Here is a 25,775-nt window from a genome sequence, read left to right as displayed (position 1 = left end):
ACAAGAGCTGAGCTGGGATGGTGTCAGTTACATTTCCCCCAACCATTGGGGGGGGGCATAGGTGGGCCCGATTGGTAATCCACACACTGGCCTCTTGGGCCACCATGCACATCCTGGCCATGTCCCCTACCGCGCCCACCTCCGTGAGCTCGGCCACCTTTGCATCCCTTACTGCTAGGTCTCCTCCCAACCATGGCACTGATGTTGTTGTGCATATGGGAGTTGCAGTTAACAATTGTCCTGGGCAATTGGGGTGAAAGGGGTAGGGTACTAGATGGAATTCGTACTCTAGTGCTCTAGCAAGGCTGTCTGTGACCCCTGGGGGAAGATAACGGGTCACGTAATGCACAGGCAGCCCGAAAACAAAATTAAACGTGCACGCAACCCCTGATAGGCCACGTGCGTGGAAAAATGAACCAGCACTACGCTGTGGCACCCAGAAACACAAAAATAGGCGTATGCGTGATACACGCAGCCTACAATGACCTCTGAAGGGGTACGCAACACACGGGGACAACCACAGCTGGAAAATACATGCGCGACTCACCGTCTGCCTGGAAAAAGAACTTGAAACAGACGCGCGTGTGCACCCCCGTCAAAAGAAGAATTGAATGCTGTCTGAGTAAACAGGGAGTACGAACTGGAACCATTGCGAAGTAATCGCGTGTGAACCAACAAGAAGTACAAGAATCACCTGCTCGCTCTCCACAAAAAGCACGTACAAGAAAATGGCGTACTATGTGTACCTTTTAAGCCAGTCCACACGTGCCACGTCACTTAGGCCCGTAGGCGTTAAGGGCCTTTCCTCCAATTACATGCAGTGACACCCGGACGTGCAGTTTTTTCACGTGCACAATGAACATGCACCCGTGTTGTGTTGTGGGAAACGTCCGCACGCGTAACGTCACAGATGCTCTTACGCGCTAAGTGCCTTTCCTCGAATTACACGCTGACGTGCAGTTTTTTCATGTGCCAAATCACTCCGTATCAAGCTGGCCACGCAACAACACACGGAAGACCATGCTCCTGCCCAGAAGGCCATTTTCCTGCCCCCCAGAGCCTGAACACGCTCCCACCTGCCATCTGCTGCTGCCTGCCTGCCTGCTGCCCACGTGCCCTGCTGTTTGGTTCCTGCACATCAGCCATCTGCAGGGGTGCAGTTGCTGTGACCACCCCTGCTGGAACAGAAGACTCCCGACTGGGATACCATCGCTCTACAGCTCAGCCCCAGGACCCAGTTGCCCACCCACTCCTGCCTCTGGGGTTGCCATGTCGGACACAATACCATCTGGCACCACTGGCAACCCCCAGCCAGAGAGGCAGAGGGCTACCAGCTTCAGTGCGAATGAAGTTGGTATCCTGTTGGAGCAAGTCCTGGGGCAGTATGATGCCCTCTTTGGAAGTTTGTGTGCCGACAATGAAGGACGGAAGAGGATCTGGATGGACATTGTGGCTGCCATCAATGTGGAGGGGGTGGCAGTCCACGACATTCAACACGTCCGGAAGCAATGGGAGGACTTCAGGTCCAGGACCCTCAACAAGGCCCGGCACCTCTTGAAGGCAGCAGATGCTGAGGGGTGCCAGGTCCACCTAATAAACAACCAGATGAGGGTCCTGGAATGTATACACCTAGCTCTCCACATCCAGGTCCTGGAGAGGCAGACCCGTCTGGAGTCGAGCGGTAAGTGTACATGCGTACTGATTGGACACTGTGCATGTGCCTGGAGTGCGCAGGTTCAACATATGTCTTTGTAGGGCCATGTATGGCTGTGTACGTACAGGGACATGAGGCTGCTGCATGTGAGTCCTGTCATGTGTGAGACACATCAATGGTGTATGTGTTCAAATGCATGCTGAGTAAATGGATGTGTGGGTGCACATATGTTAAAATGTCTGTGTATGTACTGTGGCATGGTTGAGGTGTCACACATGGATGCTGGTTCCAGCTGCAGGAATCTGCACTATGTACATGTGCATGTATGTGCATTTGACAAGTGTGCAACTGTGATACAACATGGATGCATGTGACACTGACATGTAGGAGGCTGATTGCCAGATGTGATATGGATGGCGATGTTATCACTGCGACAGGTGGTGAAGATGGACAGATGCATCTAAGTCTGGTGGCGTGTGTGCATGTGTTCTGCACTCCCCGTGTTGCATGTGATGTCAGGCTCACCTTCGGCTGCTCATGCTGTTGTTTGTGTATGGATGGTGCTGCCTGGTGCAACATTCCTGTTGATTTGCTCATGTGAGTTGAAATGACATTTGTGTTGGGGAGTGTGATGCCATGTCTGAAGTTTGACACTGCCACTCATGTACAACTGTCATGTGTGTATCAGATCATTGTACAGTGCCCTGATGCCTGTGTTCTATCTCTCCCTGTCTGCAGCGTCAACTGATGAAGAGGGCGGAGAGGGTGCTGTGGAGCAAAGCGGCAGGCATCACACCGCCAGCCGGAGATGCAAGGCTCAGCTCCCCTCCCATGTTGTCATCTCGTCAGGGAGTGAGGAGTCTGGTGCTGCATCCCAGGCCGCAGCTGCCGAGGGTAGGTCCAAGAGGTGGAGATCGGAGGTGGACTCCTCGGGAGCAGAAGGGGCAGCTGAGACCCCACAGGGTCAGACGGAGGAAGATGGCACAGAGTCATCCAGGTTGGTGGGGGGTTTGGTGGTGGAGGAGGCCATGGAAGGGACACACATGGGGTCTGGAGTGGGGGATTCTACTGGTGCTAGTGGTGCAGACCAGGGGCAGGGACAGGAGGCAGCACAGGCTGCCGCGGTGGTGCCTATGTGTAATCCTGTCCCCAATCCTGTGACTGCATCATCCCGCACCAGCAGGGAGGCCTACATCAGACGCGTTTTCAGGGAGGGGGTGAGCGCACATTAACTGGCCTTCCTCTCCCTGCGGATGTGGACATTTGGGACTGGGTTGAGCCTGTCCTGGATGAGATGGCGTTGCGTCAACGGAGCATGCGATCTGACCTGCAGTGTTTTTGTGAAGACACTGCACGTCATCTCGGATGCCTCCTACTAGGACGGGTCACCAGTGCTGGATTCCTCCATGTGCTGGACCTTCTTCCGACCCCCTCCTCACCTGAACCCCCTATGCGCCAGTCGTCCTCTGTGCCATCTTCCGGCCCATGTATCACCTGGGTACCCTTTGGAGCTGCCTCTGACCCAGCGGCCAGGCTGGAGGGGGACTTGCAGGCAGCAAGAGGCAGGGCACAGACACAGCAGCAGCAGGCACAAAATGGGAGCGATGATGGCTCAGGGCCATCAACATCAGAGGGACAGGCATCGGCCAGAGGGCAGGAGGACCCTGGATTGGGAGTGTCTTCCGTGTGGCAGCGGTTGGGCCAGGCCATAAATGCAGAGCGGCGGCAGGAAGAAGAGCCACCGCTCACAATGGTCAGGGCTGAGAACTCCATGCACAAGGCGGTGAGGCGGGCCGAGTGCCTCGAGGCAATTTGCAGGGAGTTGGAGTTGAACATGGCATCTTCCCTGCAAAACCTCGGGGCCATGGAAGAGGCCGGCCTCCAGGACATAGATGAGGAGTTCGATGATGCCCGGGCCTGGGAAATTAATAAGTGAGCCGTCGGACTAGACTGCCGCCATTGTATATAGTTTCTAGTGTTAGGTTTCCTTTTCGTTTTTGCTTTATTTTGGGCTGCTTGGGCAATGCCCCACCCTTTTGTATATAGTTGTTTCCTATGCAGTTTTTTTTTTATAGGTTTAATTTCATTCGTCTCATGGACCCTGGATTGAATCGCTGTACATAGTTGAACTGTGGATTCATGAAAACAAATGTTTGAATGGATTTTACAATTTATGTTTCCTTTGGATTTGTTTTGGTGGATGGAGAGTTTGGACGAACTTTCTTTTGGATTATTTTGGATTGAGACTTCATTTTTTCTTTTCAGTTTTGGACATGCATTTCTTTTCTTGTATAAAATATTTATCATGTTTTCAGTCCATGACCTTTATTTTGTGCTAAATACATTTTGATTTATTATTAATTCCATGTGTGGTATTTGCTCATTGGTTTACTGCATGTCACAATGTGGGTTTACACAATCACTGGCACCCAGTGTGTGTGTGTGTGTGTGTGTGACGGACATGTGTTGATGTACATAGTTGACTTTTAGTTTGTGTCATGTAATAGGCCTTTCAGTGTGGGGTGGATGGTAAACTTGATTTGGTCTCAAGACTGTGGTGGCATGCAGTGGGATTTTGGTGGACATGAGGCCCATGAATGTGCATCTTTATGACATGTTGGGGGGGACATGAGTCAGGGCCTGCTGGCAGGTGCCCTTCAATGCTGGGTGGGTGGGGGTGCAGGGGGACATGAGTCTGGGCCTGCTGGCAGGTGCCTGTCAATGCTGGGTGGGTGAGGGTGTAGGGGGACATGAGTTAGGGCCTGCTGGCAGGTGCCCGTCAATGCTGGGTGAGTGGGGGTGAAGGGGGACATGAGTCAGGGCCTGCTGGCAGGTGCCCCTCAATGCTGGGTGGGTGGGTGTGAGGGGGACATGAGTCGGGGCCTGCTGGCAGTTGCTCCTCAATGCTGGGTGGGTGGCGGGGCAGGGGGACATGAGTCGGGACCTGCTGGCAGGTGCCCCTCAATGCTGGGTGGGTGGGGTGCAGAAGGACATGAGTTAGGGCCTGCTGGCAGGTGCCCCTCAATGCTGGGTGGGTAAGGGTGCAGGGGGACATGAGTCGGGGCCTGCTGGCAGGTGCCTGTCAATGCTGGGTGGGTGGGGGTGCAGGGGGCCATGAGTCGGGCCTGCTGGCAGGTGCCCCTCAATGCTGGGTGGGTGGGTGTCATGCGCCCCTTCTATGTAAGGGTATGGGACCGATGGAGACGCACCCGCCATTGAATTGCTCCACTACGTTGCGACGCAGTGTTTTCAGCGGTCTAGTTTTTCCTTCTGTCATGGCCGCCGCCGATGGCTTTTCTTCACTCCCGACCGGCGTCGGTCGCGTTGCAACTGGTTCGTTTCTCCTTCGTTGCCAGCGCTTCAGTGAGTTTTCTCCTTGGTTTACCGCCCTCCTATCTGGCGCTTTTGCCTTTCCCCTTTTCTGTGCCTTCTTTCCTTTCTTTCGTCTTCGTGGCTTCCCTGGCCCTCGGCGCCTCCCTGCCGTGCCTCGGGTCCTGTGTCCTGGCTTCCCCGTTCTCTCTCCACTTACCTGGGTTTACCTTCTCTCCCCTCGCTTTCATTTCCTTTTTCCGTAACGGAGTGGAGCAGTTCTGTTCCTGGATTCATTGCTTACCTGAGTGTCCGGAAGACCTTTACTGACATATCAGTATGCTCGAGGGTTTTTTGCCCTCGCGGCTTTTTCCCCTTCTGGCGTCTGTGGATCCGGGGCCTCTGGTTTCCGGATATTTCTCCAGCAACCAGTGTGGCGTCGTTCCGCGGTCGGCCATACCTGCATAAAAAGAAATCAACAATGAGAGATAAGAAGAAGACGAAGACACCCGCTACACTTTCTTCAGGTGAGGAAGAGAGTGGAACAAACTATTTGGATATAGAGGTTGATTCACATGACAGTGGGGGTGCAGGGGGACATGAGTCGGGCCTGCTGGCAGGTGCACCTCAATGCTGGGTGGGTGGAGGTGCAGGGGGACATGAGTCGGGGACTGCTGACAGGTGCCCCTCAATGCTGGGTGGGTGGGGGTGCAGGGGGACATGAGTCGGTGCTCACTAGTGCATGGTGACATGTGGCCTGTCTGGGGGGCGTGCCCAGGGTGGATGGGCTTCCTGCGGGGCGTGCCCATGGTGGATGGGCTGCCTACAGGACATGGCCAGGGGTGCAGGGTAGTCCTCTGAGGTGTGGGCTGCCTGCAGGGGCTGGGGAGGGGGTAGAGAGCACACCTGGGAGGACCCACACTGCCGATTCACATGTGTGACTCCTCGCGCACCCCTCAGAATACACGTACCCCGCTCTGCAAGCGAAATCGCATGTGTAGCTCCCCACACACACCTCAGAATACACATACCCCGCTCTGCAAGCAAAAATGCGTGTGAAACTGCCTTTGCACCCCACAGAATACACGTACCCCACTTGCCCAAGGCCTATCGCATGTGACACTTCCCGCGCTCCCCAGAAATACACGTACCCCACTCGATCAAGGCCTATCGCGCGTGAAACTCCCCGCGCATCCCTGAGAATACACGTACCACGCTCTGCAAGCGAAATCACATGTGAAACTGCCCACGCACCCCACAGAATATACGTACCCCACTCTGCAAGCGAAATCGCGTGTGAAACTGCCCGCACACCCCACAGAATACACGTACCCCGCTCGCCCAAGGCCTATCGTGTGTGACACTTCCTGCGCACCACAGAAATACATGTGCCATACTCACCCAAGGCCTATCGCTTGTGAAACTCCCCACGCACCCCTCAGAATACACGTTCCCCACTCTGCAAGCGAAAAACGTGTGTGAAACGGCCCGCGCACCCCACAGAATACATGTACCCCGCTTGCCCACGGCCTATCGCGTGTGACACTTCCCGCGCACCCCAGAAATACACGTACCCCGCTCGTCCAAGGCCTATCACGTGTAAAACTCCCCGCACACCCCTCAGAATACACGACCCCGCTCTGCAAGTGAAATCGCGTGTGAAACTGCCCGCGTACCCCACAGAATACACGTACCCTGCTCTGCAAGCGAAATCGTGTGTGAAACTGCCCGCGCACCCCACAGAATACATGTACCCCGCTCGCCCAAGGCCTATCGCATGTGACACTTCCCGCACACCCCCAGAAATACACGTACCCCGCTCGCCCAAGGCCTATCACGTGTGACACTTCCCGCGCACCACAGAAATACACGTACCATGCTCACCCAAGGCCTATCACTTGTGAAACTCCCCGCGCACCCCTCAGAATACACATACCCTGCTCTGCAAGCGAAATCGCATGTGAAACTGGCCGCGCACCCCACAGAACACATGTATCCCGCTCGACCCAAGGCCTATCGCGTGTGACACTTCCCGCACACCCCCAGAAATACACGTACCCCGCTCGCACAAGCCCTATTGCGTGTGATAATTCCAGCGCACCCCAGAAATACACATTCCCCACTCGTGCGATTGCAGTGTAGTGGCCCTGTAAGCTGGTCCAGGGTTAGCGCGGCCCTTTGCGCTGCATTGGGGATTTCAATGGCTTTTCCTTGCGCAAGGGGTGTTCTTGGGGGCGTAACTAGCACTGCGGGATGTTCTCTGTGCCAGCGCATATTATGGCTTGGGAATTCCATGAATATGCGGTGTGCCAGAATGCTGTTTAGCGCACACGGCTGGCGCACGCTGGCGCACGCTCCCTCTCTGCGCTGCTCGCGTGTGTTGCCTATGCGCTGAAATCTATGAATTACCCCTATATATTATACTGGCAAAAAAAAAAGCTACCTGCTGTATGCTGGCAATAAAAATGCTATATATATATCCTTACATATACCCTCCTTTTTCTGAAAATTCGGGCCAACAAACCCATAATTGGAGGAAACCTTTTAAATGTACATCTCTCTTTTTCCATCATATGAATCACAATTGAAATAATAGCAACTTAATAAAATGAACATTTAGACATTTCATAACTAACCACTGCTTAATCATAATAAAAGTAACATATCCCAAATGGGTCCATGAGTCCTCATACACATGTGTATGTGCATGTATAACGAAATATCCCCACGTCTTTCTTTCCAACCAAATTGTCCATGTATATTCAACTGTCTTTACATAGCTGTGAAATCAACATTTTAGTTATAATAACAAAATAATAAAATAAAACAAATAACTAACATAACTAATTAAAACAATTAAATAAAATAATAAAGTTGTGAGACTCCATCGCCCTTACTTCCAGTCAAATAGGATGACATTATGCTCCAGCCACAATGCATCAAAATTAAGTTCAATTCACTACTGTTCCATTAATGACATTCACTATCTTTATGACCACACCTCTGAAATGTCCTGATCATCAACTTTTCATCATCTGGTTCATTCGGTGAAACTCTTTCATCCTGGTGCTCTTGGGTGCTTTTCCATAGAAATCATCTCTTTAGGCATCCTTGTTTATTTGTCTTCACCTCCATACTTCGGTCCGGAGGCTTTACTTGGGCTTCATCCTGTGGACTCCAGGACTTCAACATCTATCGCGTCCTCTGTTCCTGTGACCTCCGATCCCCGCCAAAGTTAGTTAATTCTCTAAATTAAATAGAAAAGGGACAGATTGAGTATATAGCACAATACCTATTTTACCCTTTCTACCATTTTGCCAAAAATAAAATGTATTCCAAAACATTCCAATTGACTCTATCGATATCTGCAACTAATCACATATTAAAGAGAAACAATAACATACATATGACATCACCGTACATCAAAACAATTTTCATGTAGAACATCTCATTTGTACCATAGTAAGTTGACATGATCCAGCACCTTCTACCAATTTTTTTATTACCACACCTTTCTCAAATGTGGTATTTTTATCTCCATTTATCTCCACCATAAACATTACATATATTTTTATTTTTATGGCGTGGGACACTGAAAACTGTCACTGTGTCTTTCTATCCATGTATTCAGGTCTGTTAAACTGTCTCTACTTGCTCAAGTCTCCTGATTTCATGTTTGGGGTGACATGGTTTAATTTGGATAATATGAGCAAATTGTTGTGTCACCATTTCACCCTCTGTCTTTAATATTTTTTAAACTACTGGGGACACCTTATCCACTATTCGAAATGGCCCTTGCCAGGCCACAAGAAATTTAGAATTTTTATGTTTACCTTTTCCAAAATGAAATTTATATACCTGAACCCCTACATTATATTGTTTCACAGACATATTCTCATCATAATATGACTTTGCACTGTCAGCAGCTCTCTCCAAATTTCTCTGCACAAATGCAAATGCATGTTGTAAATGCTTCCTCAGTTCTTCCACATATTTGTGAACTGTAGATGCACTCACAAGTATCTGCTCATGTGTCCTGTATAATACATGTTGTGGCAGTACCATTTTCCTTCCTGTTAATACCTCATGAGGACTGTTACCTGTCGCTTTAGCAGGAGTGGATCTAATTGCCATCAATTACAGAGGTAATCGTAAATCCCAACTGGAACCTGCCTCCACTACAAATTTCTTTAATATATCCACAAAAGACCTGTTGCAACATTCTATATTTAGTATGTTCAAATAGGTATAAACAGTCCCTATAATAACATCCTACTCTACTGACAGGGATATCAATATGTATAATACAATAAAGAGTAAGATAACACGTCTTGTTTTACTTACATCCAACCCCCTTTACACAGGAACTCTCTAAGGTTTTCCGGCATCACTAGTCCTGAAAAAATGGACCGTCTGCTATGATTGATTAAAAAATGTGTATAACAAATTTTTATTCAAATAATTCGAACTGAATTTAAACATAAAACACTACCCTCACCTAACACAGTGTACTAAACACTAAAAAACAGTTACTAAAACATGAAATACAAAGTTCACTTATTTGCATGACACAAAAGATATCACATAACATAACACAAAAAAATCTCAATGTGTCTCTAAAACAACAACCATCCCAACATGTTTCTGTTCTTCACTGCCCAATTCGGGCGAACATTCTTCAGGGGATATTTTTTTTAAAAAAGCATCCACTAATCTCTTCAACACCGTGCTGAAAGGGTAGATTCAAACTTCTATACAGGCAAAGGAAGGAAAGAACCACCGAGCCTTTAAATGGTGAAACTTCAAAGCGCGTCACAGGATGACAAATTCGCTGGTTTCTCGCCAAATGAGAGACCACTACTTCACAAAAGCGTCATAGTCCGCTAAAGTATCGCCACACCTTCACAGATGTAGGGATCAAGTCTGTAACAAGCAAAGCAGCAATCAACGTGTTTGCAAAGGAGAAATCCACACAGTCAAGCCGTAAAGTATCAATCTGTACACTCAGAGGGATTAAATCACTCTAAAGCAGCTTCCAAACGCACACAGCCAACACTGAAATCAACGTGTTTGCAAAGGAGAAATCCACACAGTCAAGCCGTAAAGTATCAATCTGTACACTCAGAGGGATTAAATCACTCTAATGGCAGCTTCCAAACGCACACAGCCAACACTGAATTCAGTGTTGGCTGTGTGCGTTTGGAAGCTGCCATTAGAGTGATTTAATCCCTCTGAGTGTACAGATTGATACTTTACGGCTTGACTGTGTGGATTTCTCCTTTGCAAACACGTTGATTGCTGCTTTGCTTGTTACAGTCTTGATCCCTACATCTGTGAAGGTGTGGCGATACTTTAGCGGACTATGACGCTTTTGTGAAGTAGTGGTCTCTCATTTGGCGAGAAACCAGCGAATTTGTCATCCTGTGACGCGCTTTGAAGTTTCACCATTTAAAGGCTCGGAGGTTCTTTCCTTCCTTTGCCTGTATAGAAGTTTGAATCTACCCTTTCAGCACGGTGTTGAAGAGATTAGTGGATGCTTTTTTTAAAAAAATTTCCCCTGAAGAATGTTCGCCCGAATTGGGCAGTGAAGAACAGAAACATGTTGGGATGGTTGTTGTTTTAGAGACACATTGAGATTTTTTTGTGTTATGTTATGTGATATCTTTTGTGTCATGCAAATAAGTGAACTTTGTATTTCATGTTTTAGTAACTTTTTTAGTGTTTAGTACACTGTGTTAGGTGAGGGTAGTGTTTTATGTTTAAATTCAGTTCGAATTATTTGAATAAAAATTTGTTATACACATTTTTTAATCAATCATAGCAGACGGTCCACTTTTTCAGGACTAGTGATGCCGGAAAACCTTATAGAGTTCCTGTGTAAAGGGGGTTGGATGTAAGTAAAACAAGACGTGTTATCTTACTCTTTATTGTATTATGCAACATTCTATATTTCCAGAAGAGGTGGGCCGGTAACGCAATATGCAGTTTCCTTTTTACCTCCAATATCTGCCACTCCCTACTCATTAAGGTGCTTCTGAAATGACTTCCTCTGTCTGACTCTATTCTTTGTGGTAATGCAAATCTTGAACATATATGATTTAGCAGTAATGTAGCTGCTGTTTGCTCACTACAATTTCAGGGATATACGCTACCCATTTCGACATCAAACAAACCACAGTCAAAAGATAACGGTTTCCCCTACTCAACCTTTTCACAGGCCCTACATAGTCAATTTGCATTGGTGAAACGGGTTTAAATTGGGCACATACCAGGCACCCCCTAGTGTATAATTCCACATCTTGTGACATATGTGGCCAGTAAGCATAATTTTTCAGTATCTCTAAAGTCTTTTGTGAACCTCTGTGTCCCGCAGTTATTGCATCATGTGCATGGTGTAACATTAGCCCTCTGAATGAAATGGGTGCCACCCACTGTTTCGGCCCTGTTATGGATTCCCTGATCATAAGCCCATCCTGTAGTCTAATCTGTTTTTTATTCTTTAATAACACCCTCAACTCTTCTTTTCCTGTACAATCATTTTCAGTCAAAGGATTTTGTTCGGGGTCCATCAAATGACTATAATAGATCACCAATACTGGACCATCTTTTTGCGTCTTAATCAGATCTTGATCTGGTGTATCATAACTCCATTGCACTACTGGTTGTTCTACCTCTTTTGAAGCCTTAGAGAGTGGAACTGCATCTATGTGCATTTCACCAATTAAGTGTTCAACGGGTAACAACTCTCCATTAACAGCCCCAATCTTGGCTAAGTGATCTGCTTTATCATTTCCCTCCTTATCTTCTCATGGAATTTTCAAATGTCCACGATTTTTCCCCCAGTATATTGTTAAATCATTCTCTGACACTCATTGGTCTATAGCTTGTATCATTTTCCCATGCTTAAGGGGCTTTTTATTATAAGTGATCATGCTTCTTGCTTTCCAGCCAGGCAAATATTCTACAAAGCTATTTTGTGCATAATCAGAATCAGTCACCAGGACAATTTCACTGAATTTGTTATCAACTGCAGTAGTAATTGTGTTATAAATGGCGGCCAACTCTGCTACCTGGCTACTCCTAGCCCCAATTCTCATCCCTATACTAGGAATATCCTCACATTTCAACTAGACATTTCCTATCCCTGATACCAATTCTTTTTTGCTGTCATTTTCAATGTGAAAGGCACATCTGTCAACGTATACAGTTGGTAAATTCTTACAGTTATTTTCATCAAATGCTTTGTGTGGTGATTGTTCAAACTCCCGCAAACTAGACTCCACCTCTACTTCGTCAGATCCACATTCAGCTGCACAATCATGTAAATCTGCTAATCCTTGAGCAACTGGGCTCTTTTTATTCTGGCCATACCTCATTTCTACAAGAAAGCCTTGCAATGTCAATGTCCATGAAGTAGTTCTGGACTGTGCTAGATTGCCTGACCCAATCCTCTTACTCTGTAAAAACTGCAATGGTTCATGATTGTCTCAATGATTATTTTCTCCCCCTGGACAATGGGACAAAAATGTTGCAACACCCACACAGTGGACAAAATAGCCTTTTCACATTCACTGAATTTAATTTCAACTTGAGAAAGTGACTTACTTGCATAAGAAATAGTTTTGTGGTTCAAATCATGTTTTTGAGATAACACTGCTGACAGACAATGTTCAGTGAAACCTATTTCTATAAAAAAAAATGTCTGTTTTTTATGGGATACGCTAAGCATGGTGCCTTTATGAGAAATTCCTTCGATTTATCAACTACCTAAGATTGCTCCTTTTCCCATTTCCAGGGCGTATTCAGCTTCAATAGTTTAGTCAATGGTTGAGTAATTTCAGCATAATTTTCAATAAATGTCCTGTTATATTCCGTCATTCCTAATAAACTTTTTAAACCTTTCACATTTCTGGGATCTTTCAATTTCTGTATGGCCTCCACCTTTTTCTTTTGTGGATTTAGCCCATGTTCAGTTACCTCATGGCTTAGGAAATTCACCTTTTTCTTGCACCATTGGGCTTTCTGTAAAGATACTTTGGCACCCACCATTTGCAATTGGTCAGGTACATGTCTAATTTCATCAAAATGGCTTTTCAAGTTTTCATTTTTTATCAGGACATCATCCACATAAACTATAGTTCCTCTTTCCGCTGCATCTGGCATAGACTTTCTCAAATATATGCCATATTCGCTCCCACTATTGACATACCCGAATGGTGTTCTAACCCAAGCGTCTTATGTTTTATCAAATTAAAATGAAAATAAATTCTGAATGTCGTCTACCAGTGGCACACACCAATCTCCAGATGTAAGATCTAACGTGGTAAACACCTTTGACCCATGCACTTGACCAAGGCCTTTATCAATAAATGGCAGTGGCCATCTAGACACTGGCACTTATTTAATTCCCTCAGGTCTGCACACAGACGCCATTGACCATTTGGCTTTAGCACATCTAAAATAAGAGTGTTAGAGGTACTATGAATGGGTCTGATAATTCCCCTAGACTCCAAGTTCTTAATTATCTCTGCCAATGACTCTAAGCATGCTAGTGGCAATCGATATTGGCGCACAAATACTGGATTTCTACCACACCCCTCTGGTAATGTGGCAATATGTAAATTGGTTAGGCTGCAATCATATGCATCTTTGGCAAATACTTCTTTAAATTCCATAAATATTTTTCTCAACTCATTCCTATCCTCTTCGCTATCACATGCAACTGCTAACAAAATCTGCTCCTCTACCAGTTTTGAAAATTCTGGGAAATCCTCCAGTGGAGGAACCTCTGTGCTTTCTTCCAACTCTGTGTCTGTATCTCTCTGTAAAGCTGCCACTTTTAAATATGTTGGCATATCAGCTTCCACTTCAATGTGCTGATTTTCTGTTTCATTTTCATTTAAGTGAAATATTATATAATTTTCTTGGTGACAGCACACTGTCTCATTGGAATCATAAGGGTACACAGATTGAATTTTAAAGATCCCTTTGGGTTGGGAATCCAGATATTCTGGCAACACACCCTGTCTACATATCTCTCAGGGATATTTCCAATCACTATGTTATTGAAATCTGCAGTATAATTTGATTTTTGTATAGCCATTCCTAATAAAGTATTCTCTTGTAAATGAATATCCTGACATTCTTTATTATCCACCATGATCTTAACCAATCCCTCCCCAACATCTACCAATGGGGTATATTCATGATCCAGTCCTTGCTGTTTCATGGATTCATTCAAGCACACAGATGCATCTGAATCCTTCATTTGCTGTCCATGTTTGCACTTTACAGACCTTCCAGGATTTTGCGGCATGAAATGGCAAATTTTGCGGCATTAAATGGCAAATTTTGCGGCACAAACCATTATTTATTGCGGCATTTTTGCAGGACATTTTGTATTAACTGGAGGGTGTAAGATTGCCACATTGCAGGAAATAGGTAGAGTGCAAGGCTAGAAGAGAGCCAGGGTATCATTATTATGTGTCTTTTGTATTAATTTAATAGGAAGAGTCCCAGATGTCTCTGGCTTGGCAGAACAGTGTTTGATTTGGCTACATTTCTGGTTTAATGTTCATGCCTATTTAATAGTATTAACTAAATTGATCATTATCAATTGTAATGCTGAAAATATTCCCCTTCTATGTTCTCCAATCCCGTAAACACCCACACACATCTCACCAACTCTCCATCACAACTTACATTCCTTAACCTCTCACTCTGTCATACAAATACTCACGTGCTATGTCACACTGTCAAGTCACAATCTGCACTGCTGAAAGCAAGCGTCCCCAAACAGCACGATCCTCCCCGCAATGAGAGACAATGAAGGATTCTCCCAAAATGGGAATAAGGCCAAGACAGAGTGCGGGTGAGCGTAAATGGGAGTTTATCAATCAGAATTGGGCATGCAAAGAACTCTGCAAACTCCGAGAGCGCTCTGTCTGACAATCGCAAAGACAGGCGTATATATTTACAAAAAACGTCATCAAAACCTACATACTATAGGGGGCACAAGTTCATTGGGATTGGGTGGCGACGACTAACTATAGGTGCTGCTGCGGCGTGGTTGGTCTTGGCTGGAGGACGTCACTGGTCACCCTCTTGGGTTGGGCTGGGCCTGGCAGGTCGGCTTGAGTTCATCCGGGCGGTGTTGGTGTGCCAAGGCGGCTTGTGGCGGAGACGAATGCCTTTCCTGACTTACTTGCCCTCAGCCATGCACACCGCAGTCATTCAGTCATTTACAGTGTTATTCTCTTTAGTAAATCTTCCAATAAGTTATTTTTATAGGTTAATGCAACACAGGAGGAATGCACCTTGTGAGGGGTCTGGAGGTAATATATCGAGGCCTGGTTACTCGTGATCGGTTGACCGGGACCATAGGTCGAGGGGCTAAGCTTCGGGGACTGGGGCGGGTGGTACAGGTCTTTCTGTCTTGTTAGAAGTGGTTATGGATGTTTCGCTGTGTGTTGTCAAAGTGTTGGGTGTCCTGATTGCACAGGGCCATAAGTCTGAGACAGTCCGGTGGGTTGTGGGGTTTACGAGGGGGCGCTTGAGTTTAGACAAAGGTTTACTGCTGTGCTGTAAATAATGCAGGTGGCTGGCCGCGGCCTTGGGTGCTGCAGTGGGGCTACAAGTCTTTGAAGCGGCTCCAGTCGGGTCGGGGGAGGCGTGATAACGCAGAGCGGGGCTCTGTTCTCATGTCTTGGCAGCCTTCGCAGGGAGGGAGGGGGATACATCGAGACCTTGTACGCATTCACAAAGGTATCTCCCTCGTGTGTTGCCGAATATAGGTAAAGACATCGCAAACATTTGAATACTTTCTATAATACTTATTTAAAATCACTTCAAAACATGCATTTAACCTTTGCTGGATGCGTCTCGGTTATACCCAGTCCGAGCACCATATTTGTACATTATATTCTAGCAGCTACAGTGTTTTAGTTACATGCATATACATTCGCAGTAAATGAGGTAGTAATTGGATCAGTGGAGTACATAGAAAACGATCCGCCACTGTACGTGACGGTGGTGGCACATAAGAGGCTTAGACATACACACATTATAAGTGCATTCTCGCGCATCCTTTACATGAGTTCATAGTATAGTTGCATTCGCTTTCTCGTGTACTCTAGCAGCATTAGCTTTAGTTATGGCGCAAAACCATGGGAGGTAGGCTGCCCAGTGATATACGCAACAAACAGATCCCTGGAGCGTTCCTTTATTATTAGTGTCCACCTGCAAGGGTGTGAACTCGCCATTGCTTATATCATGGGAGCATGCTTTCTCATTTTAATACATTCTACAGGCGTTTGTAATATAGGAGATTTTGTGGAAGAAAGCATACTTCGCAAGAGGTCTTGACATTAATATATACATATATATAAAGACTGTCTGCCATCAGATGACCATTTTACCGTTCTTCTCATTGTTCAGGCCTGATGGCCGGGTCATGCTGATAGTGATGGTACACTGCGGGAGGTGAACTGTTACAATGTTAGCGTATTGCGCTAGCTCATGTCCGTCTTGTTCGTGGGAACGTGCTCGCAGCGGATCTGCCAGTGTGCTGCGGCAACAGGGATGTTCTCCAAGGGTGGGGGCCACGCTACAGTGCGCTGAGCTCACACCATCTTTACCAGGCAAAGAATGGTTTCTGGGCCTAGCTAAATTTGTGTTGTAATCAATACGTGTGGGCATTCGATACGTGTGGGCAATGTCTCCAGTGGGTGAGCCCTCCACCACCTGGGCCCGGGTGGCATGAGGGAACGCCCAATGGGCCATAGCCCTCACCTGGGGAAGAAACGCAGGCGAGAGGGGTCTCCTGGACCAGTCCTCCCCTACATTTCCCCCCTTTCGTTACTTAAGTAACGAATTCTTTAAATCCTCTATCCTCCTACATTCTGCTTCGTCCATCACCGCCTCATCCCATGCAGGAGTTCCTTTGATAGGCATCCATGCTCTGCACACCCCCCTTAAGCTCTCACCTCTCCTGGCGTATTCATCTGGAGTACACGTAAGATATATGCACCCACCATCTCCTTCCAAATCTACCCATACTTCCTCGTACCATTCTAGTATGCGGGGCTCTTTGATGGTGGTGTGCCACAGCTTATCTACAATATCCTTGTCATGATACATGGGCACCAGTTGGTACCTGGGTGTGTTGTCTACCCCTGTTTGTACTTGTGCTTCTTGCATCGTTTTTATTGTACCGTGTGAGTTGCCCATTGTCACCATCATCATTGCACCATTTGGTACTGCGTTAGCACAGACTCGAAGACCCACCTGGCATAGGCAGAAAATCAAAAGGAGGAACACCACAGCTGGCATCAAAAATTTCATCGTTGTTCCAAGCCATGAGGGGACCCAGGAGAAGATGTTATCGAACCATGTACTATCTCCTGCTCCGCCTTCCATCTTCATTTTTTCTCCTAGGTTGTGGACTGCTTCGATCACATGGGACAGGGAGCCGTTCTCTGCGTCTTCAGAAGGTACGAAAGTGCAGCAGGCACTTCCTATTTTTCGGCAAACACCGCCGTCCATCGCCGTCAACAGGTCCAGGACATACCTGTTTTGCATGGTCATCAGTCGCAAGGCTCTTAGTTCGACCTTTATTATGTTAAAACCTTCTTCAGTGTCGTTTGCCAGCTGAATTAATTCCCAACGGGTTATCTGGAGCCATTTTGCGTTAGCCCTTGCTTGGACACTTGATACGAGCGAGGCAAAAAATGTTTCTGCTGAGCTGAATAATCGATATTTGTCTGGTATCTGAGCCAATAGTTCTGATGATGCCTTTGATACATAGTTTGATGTTCGTCTGTTACGGGTCAGCACCTCTCCCTTGCTTCCAGAAGACAGGACATAGATTTGTGACTCTGAAGTTGGTTGGGCCACACTCTGCTGCATGCGCTCCTGTGTCCTTTGGCTCCCCTCGATGTGGCTTTCTGGTATTACCATTAGAGCTGAGTGCAGTGTGGCCATTGAGCAGCTTCCACTCCACGACGGGGGGAGGTGTAGGTATGCTTGGTTGCCACATACCCAATACGTGTCCATAAGGGCCGCTGTCCCTTTTCTTAGGTCTGGGATAGTGAGGGTTTTGTTGCACTTCTTGTTCGTCCCCATGGACGTTCTCCCCTCTCCTTTGAAGCATAGTTCATAGTCTATTTCATTCTGCAACTTGAAAGGCTTTTCGATGGGCGTAACCCAGGTTAGTTTTGAAATGTGTTCCTTCCATACGGGTGTGCACCTTTCTTCTATCCATTGCAATTTCTCCGGTGCCACACCCCTCAGTGCTTCAGCTTTACACATTACTTCTTCGTTTTTCCACTTGTTATCAGAAAAAAGTGTCCCTTCGATTGCAAAAAATGGTTCTTTCAGACATACAACCCCTGATGGTTTTGGGTAGCACGTTTTCTCGTTCTGCAGCATTTGAAAAGTCACTTCATGTGCCTGGAAGGTGTTCTTATTCTGCACAACGTGAGATGAAGGAGACATTGGGCATCTATAATCGGCAACTCTTTGGGTAACAGTACTTTGGGTGTACCTGATGCGTGAGGGAGGAGGGAGCAAACATAACAGCTCTCGTTTGTTGTTTGTTTAGCTGTGGCACTCATGTCTGCATACCACTTATTTGTTTGGTGGGGGTGTCGTGGGTCTTCCATCTTATCTAGACCTAGCCCATAGTACTCATCATACTTCCTCCTCCCTGCTTCCCTCTTCCGTCTATTGTTCTTATTCCTCATATACTTCCAGATTCCCTGGGCAAGGGACAAACTAGACCCCCCTTTCTCATTCCCGCCCCCCTTCACCCAGCCATCATATAATATTTCATGTGTTTCTCTCATTCTTTGATTCTCTATGGCCGTGGGGGCAGGTTGGCTGGTGGGGGTATTATACAACCAGGATATGGCAGAGGGGTTTCGGTCATTTAAGCTGTGAGCATTGTAATTAGACATCTCAGGTGGGGACAGTGTGTTATTTTGCCTTTTACCCTTTGGCCCTCCATCTTGTGAGATGACAACAGTGGATGACGTAGTATAGTAGCCCCACACAAGTTTAGTCCCGTCCCATATCAAAAAATCACCTTCCCGTGTAGTTGCATTGACACTGGCAGTTGTATTGGTCCCAGTAGTTGTGTTGCTCCCTCCCCCCTCATTCATCTCGATAGAGATGAACGCTATGAACCAGTATGTAACCAGACCAAATAATAATGTGAAAAACAATATAATGCACACAGATAGTCCACATTCATACGAATATATACATTTCACAGTTAACCACTCTCTAATTCTAGTAAATCTATCCGTTGCAAGCCGCCCGTTAGATGCCATGGAAGTTCCTGTTTTAAGATATAAAAGTGCATTGAGTGCATACATGTAAACATTTTGTTAGCACCATCAGTGCCAATATACATGTGATGGGGAATGGAAAGGGGTGGGGGGACAGGGAGGGGTATTCACAGACAAGGGTGTATACAGGCTATAATTTGGCATTCCATTAACCACACATATATATGTATATTTGTATATACACGCAACCAGGTAAAAGTTAATATCTTTATCAGTTGTGCACTTATTCAAGTTTAGCACCAGCACATACACATAAGTTCATATTCAGTCATTCTGCTCAGTCGCATTGTTTGCTGTTGTCTGTGCCTCCCCATCTACCTCCTCTTGTACGTTGCTATATGCTTTCCGTACGTCGGTCAAGTGCACCCAGTACCTCAATCCCTTAACCTTCACTGCCGTGGGCGTACAAAATATTACTTCGTATGGGCCATGGAATCGTGGTGCATTCCACCGACGTACAAAGCTTCTGACATAAATCCAGTCGCCTGGCATCAGCTGTAGCTGTTGCCCCGGCTCTGTAACAGTGCCTGTTACATTTCCCTCTTCTCTAGTGAAGGGTGGGGAGAGTTGCTTTGATATCACGCGCGCTGCCCTTGTCAATTTCTTTAAATAATCTGTGAACTCATCTCCCAATATCGCGGCGCTTCTGTGAGCGTCTGAGTGTTCGCGCAGTGGCGAGTGTGCTGTGTTCATCCGTCTCCCAGTCACAATCTCGTGCGGGGACAAATGGTGGTCTTTGCTTGGCTGATTTCGTAACTCAAATAGCGCAAGCGGTAGGCAGTAAATCCAATTCTTCTTTAGTGAGAAGCATAGTTTTGATAGCCTGCCCTTCAACAGTCCGTTCATCTTTTCTACTACGCCATTTCTTTGAGGATGAGAAATCGAACATAATTTGTGTTTTATTCCCAATAATGTAGTGACTTCCTTAAAAAGCTCATTCACAAAATGAGTGCCGTTGTCTGAGCGAATCACGTCACAAATTCCCCAGCGTGGGAATACTTCTCTTACTAGGAACTTGGCGGCGCTCTTGGCATCCAGTCGTGCGCAAGGTCCTGCTTCCACCCACCTTGAGAATGGGCACACAACCACCATCATGTACCGTGCGCCATTACACCTTTCCCCCATGTCTGCGTAATCTATATGCAGTTCCTTGAATGGGCCAATGGGTTTAGGAATTGTTCCCCGTAGAGTGCGTAATGTCATCCCTGAATTGTATATTTGGCATGTTGTACATTCCATTGCCAATCGAGACACATGCTCCTGGAGACAGGGCACGAACCATTCTTCCTGTATTTCTGCTGCGATGTGTTGTTTGGTGTTATGTGCAGGGAAGTGTAGCTGTTGAAATGCAATTTCTAATAGCTGTATTGGCATTACCACTTTCCCCGAGTTATTTTGCCGCCACAGCAGGTCTGTTCCTGACTTGCTGCACCCTCGCTTTGTCCACAATAGTTTTTCCTCTGCACTGGCTCCTTCCTGCAATTCTATTATTTGTGGTATGGGCATCATATTATATCCCTCTGGGGGCTCTTCGTTTGTTTTGTCCTTAAGCATGTATTCACCTGTGTCATTTTTCTGAAAATAGGAAGCCTCCTTGGCAGCAGCGTCCGCTGCCGCGTTCCCTAAAGACACAACATCTGTGTTGGATGTATGTGCTTGGCACTTTACTATTGCTACTGCTGTAGGGTTTTGCAGGGCCTTAATTAATTCTTTCAACAATTCTGCATGCTGTACTGGTGTTCCGTCTGCCCTCCTAAATCCCCTACGCCCCCATCTTGCCAGTCCTCCATGTACTGTCGTTGTCATGTAAGCTGAGTCTGTGTATATCGTCACTGCACAACCCTTTGCTGCATGTAGTGCTTCTATGAGCGCAATCAGTTCTGCTGCCTGTCACCGTCTTCTAACCTCACCACTGCCATGCCAACGTGTTTTTCTCCCGTGTCCACGTCAATTGATGCGGACCCATCCACAAAGTACACTTCCCCCTCGCTTAGAGCGTTCTCACACACCACTGTCTCCTCCCCTCTTTCTCCTGTGTAGGTTGCGCAATCGTGGTTCTGCATGTCTTCGAGCGTGCACGCTTCTGTAATGAATGTGGCGGGGTTCACTGTCTTGCATCTCACTATATGGATGTTGGCACTGGACAGTATAATCTCGTAGGCGGTCGCCCGCTGTGTGGTCAGTGTGCTTTTTGATCTCTCGAGTATTGCAAATAATGAATGTTCCACAAACAATGTTACCGGGCAACCCATTACTATGGTGGCACTTTTCTCAATCGCGAACGCGGCTGCAGCGAGTGATTGCTCGCACGCGAAATGGCCCTGCATCACGGCATCTAGAGTGCCACTATAGTAAGCCAGTGGCTTGTGTCCTAAGGACGTTTTTTGTGTCAGAACTGCTGTCATCAGTGTTTCTTTGCAGTGTGAGAATAGGTAAAACTCGCCTCCATAATCAGGGTTTGCGAGTACTGGGGCGCTTGAAATCAAATCTTTTAATGTCTGGAAAGATGAACTCATCTCTTCCGTCCATTCCATCTTCCTGTTCTCCTGTTGGGCCACCTTTAATGCTTGTAATAGGGGCCTGGTGTATGCCGCATAATCTAATATCCATGCTCGGCAGTAATTGCACATTCCCAAAAATTTCTGCATGTCCTTTACTGTTGTGGGTTCTCTTACTGATCTTATGGCTTCTACCCTGTCTGGTATTATTCTTTTCCCATCTCTTGAAATCAGCTGTCCTAGGTACAGGACCTCTGTCAGACAGTATTGTAGCTTTCCCTTGTCCACTTTGTACCCCTTGTTGGCCAGCAAAGTCAGTAATGTTATGGAATCTGTTCTGCATGTCTCTTCGTTTCGTGCGCAGACTAGTAAATCGTCTACGTACTGAATAATGGTGCTCTCAACTGATAGGTTTCCTAGGTCTTCATGTAATACGCGGTTGAAGATGCTCGGGCTCTCGCAGTAACCCTGTGGTAATCTGCAATGCTCATACCTTTTACCCCCCAGTGTGAAGGCGGTAAGGTATCTACTCTCTTCAGCCAGGGGTATGGAGAAAAATGCGTTTTTCAAATCTACTACTGTGAAATGTGATGCCTCTTTCGGGATGCTGCATAGTATTGATGCCGGGTTCGGCACTAGAGGGAACTCCTTCTGAATTACATCATTGAGGGGGTGTAAGTCCTGTATCATCCTCCAAGACCCCCCTTTTGCTTTTTTGATTGGATAAATACAGGTGTTACATGGGGAGTTTGAAGGCACTATTATCCCCTGTGCTAGTAGGGCATTTATTGTCTCTTTTATCCCTTCTTCAGCTTCACGAGACAGAGGATACTGTTTAACTCGTGGTAAAATTGCTCCTTGCTTTAGCTTTATTACCACAGGCTGTACTCCATGCAACAGTCCCACATCATGGGGGCCTGTTGTCCATAAGTTGTTTGGTACGAGCCTCATGTCATCATCAAAAAAGGACGGTGGTGCTCCTACCACTGTCATCAATTGGACGGGGGTCTCCCTTGCTTGTATTAAAATGTCACAGGGCATCGCTATTTCCATTACTATCTCACCATCCCCTTCCGTGTCTGAAAAGAGATCCTCATCTGTTACCTCTCGTAGGGCGATGTTGGCGTTTGTGCACAGCACTGTGCGCCACTCACACCCTTCCTTGTCCACTCCAATCACAGCGATTCTCTTGGCTGACACTTGCACAGCGTGCAAGTCTAACGATACCACTGATCCTGGTGCTGTGTTGGGACATACTATGGGGCGGAAGAGGAACTCCGCCGGAATCCTCCAGTCCATGCTTCTTAGCTCGGGAATTATGAGGGCCAGAGTCTTCAGCCCTTTGATAAACATTTCCTCATTTTGTGGCAGCCCTCGTATTTCTTGCGTGGTTGTGTAGGCTTGCACTACCAACATCGCACGCAAGGGGCATATCCTGGGTGTGGAACACACTATCCCTCTCTCGGTAAATGATATGGTCATATTGAGTTTACTCAGGAGATCCCTCCCTAGCAAGTTAATTGGGGAATGTTCGTAATACAATAAGGGTGCCTTCACAGTCTTACCCCCCACTGTTACATCCAAAGCTTCTGTGTAAGGAACTTCAACTACAGCCCCAGAGAACCCCTGCGTCTCTAACTTCCTGTTAGATAACGGGAATCGGCCCTCCCTGATACATGATTTCTCCGCTCCCGAATCAACCATGAATATAAACTGCTTGTCTCCTATCTGCGCCCCTACCAATGGTTCCTCTGCTGCATTGTAGGTGGTGGATAGAACTGGACACGCAAGTGTTCTCTGTGGGCTGTCCTATGCGGGGTGTCTCGTCGCCCCTCCCTCACTAAAGACATTCCCTGAAACTACGGACATGCCGCTGTAAGGTGCTGGCGCGGGGGCCCCGTTTGCTGTTGTCGCGAAAGGGTTACCTGGCGTGTATTGCATACTGTCATTGTTTTGGGGGTGGTTCTGTGTCCTATACTGGTGTCCCTGTTGCTGGCCCGTGGTACCCTGGCCGGGGTTTCTTAGTTGCTGCTGTCCCATTGGGAGACCATATGGGCTTCCCGGGTGTGGATGACCATAATTCTCCTCCTCTTGGAACCCATTGTTTTGTCTACTTCTGCACTCCCTGGAGTAATGTCCCCATCGTCCACAGTTCCAGCAACTCCCCTGGGGGCCCCTGGGACCCTGCCATCCATTTCCTCCCATTCCCCCATCCCCCTGTCCGCCTCCTCTCCGGCCCCTGTACCCACCTCGTCCCCCTCGAGGGGTCCACTCTTGCCACTGCGGACTTCCACCTTGCTCGTGCTCAGTCCACTGCCGCTGTGCTGTTCCTGCCCAATTAGTCGCCACCCTTCCTTGGAGTGCTATCAGCCCCTCCTCCTCATCATCTCCCTCTCTACTGTGTGGGAGCGCGGCTACTGCTGCTGCAACCTTCACTAACTTTGACTGTACTAACTTCGCCTCGTCTGCCAATCTTTTCTGCGCCACCTCCTTCTCCCTCTCCTTGATTCTTTTACAATGGTGTACTATTATGCTCTGAATTTCTGGCCATCCCTTTGCTTCAATACCTGCTATCTTGTCGAGCGCCTTCTGCACCTCCTTTGGGAGCCCTCTCTTTATAATAAAATAAAATAAAGATGTCGATTGATACCAGGGCGTGCCCGTTTCTGCTCTCCACATCTCTTGGACCCGAAAAATGTAATCCATAGCCTCCTCCCCGTCATTCATTGTACACTGCATCACTGACTGCAAGTCCGGTGTGTCTGGGAATGTTTCGCGTAAGGCATCCCACACCCTGGCACGCACTGTGTTAAAGGATGCCCCATCATGGCGGTCACAGTCTAACATTACTCCCGGGAAACCGGCCTTAACCCATACCCTTTCAGCCTGATCGCCCACTGCTGATACGAGTAGACTTTTTACATCTCCTATGGCTAGGGGTACCCCGGCAGTATGTTTCTCAAAGGCATATATCCACTTACTTGCCCCCCCTGACAACGGGGGCAATAGCTTTAATAAATTGGCTTTATCCATCTGCGCCCATGGGATATAGTTAGGCCTCCCTCCTCCCCTGTGTATCAACGGGAGCTGTAGCCTTCCCTTTGTCGTGCCGTCCGGACCCGTTTTGGCTGCTGATGTTCCCAGTGATGCCATTTTTCCCACTCTGTTCCTTAGTCGCCCCGTCCACTCATCATCCAGGGTTCTCAGTGAACACGTACCTTCCTCCCCCTCGCTTCCCCCTCCTATCGCCATACTCAACCTGTCGCTTTCTTCTACCTCGTCCCTTATATCACACAGCAACTCCTCTCTAATTCCCCCCCGCCTTTCTTCGCTTGCAACATCTCCCTCTCCGGGCCCTACTTCTATTATTCGCGTTGGTTCTTCCTCAATTCTGAACAAAATCTCGCCCTTTTTCCACCCCTCTTCGGGCTTTCTATTTTCACCTGGCGCTCCGGACGTATGCCCTGATCTAGTTGCATCTAGTGCTGTTCAGTCGCATATGTCTTTTATCCTCGAGAGCTCATTCTTTGCTATCGTCAGTCTTGATTCTAAATCATCTGTGAGTTTCTCTATATCTATCCTTTGTGCGCCTGCCTGGGCTCGCTCCCTCGTGCTTTCATATGGCGGAGGTGCCGTGGGGCGGTGGGGTGTATCATCTTTAGGGGGAGGTATGTAAGTGGGGTCACTGTACCCCTCTGCGGGCAAAGGCTTCTTTATTATCGGGTACAAACGTATTACCTCTACTGGTGGCGTTACACTTGAGCCTTCTTTGACATCTCTTTGTATTAGTAATGGATTGTCTGTGGTGGACGGGAGATCAGCATTTAGTGCTGGTGTCTTAGGCGGTGGTATCTCTTCAAATAACCTCCAGAGATCCAATATTTCCCTCCTATTTTGCAGCTGCTTTCCTTTGTATTTTAGAAAAATGCATGTGGCCACCGTATCCAGGACACTTTTATCAAACGA

This window comes from Ambystoma mexicanum, chromosome 9, assembly GCF_040938575.1.
Source record: "Ambystoma mexicanum isolate Mex_15411 chromosome 9, UKY_AmexF1_1, whole genome shotgun sequence".
Lineage (NCBI taxonomy): Eukaryota > Metazoa > Chordata > Amphibia > Caudata > Ambystomatidae > Ambystoma > Ambystoma mexicanum.
This window is presented reverse-complemented; position numbering follows the sequence as displayed.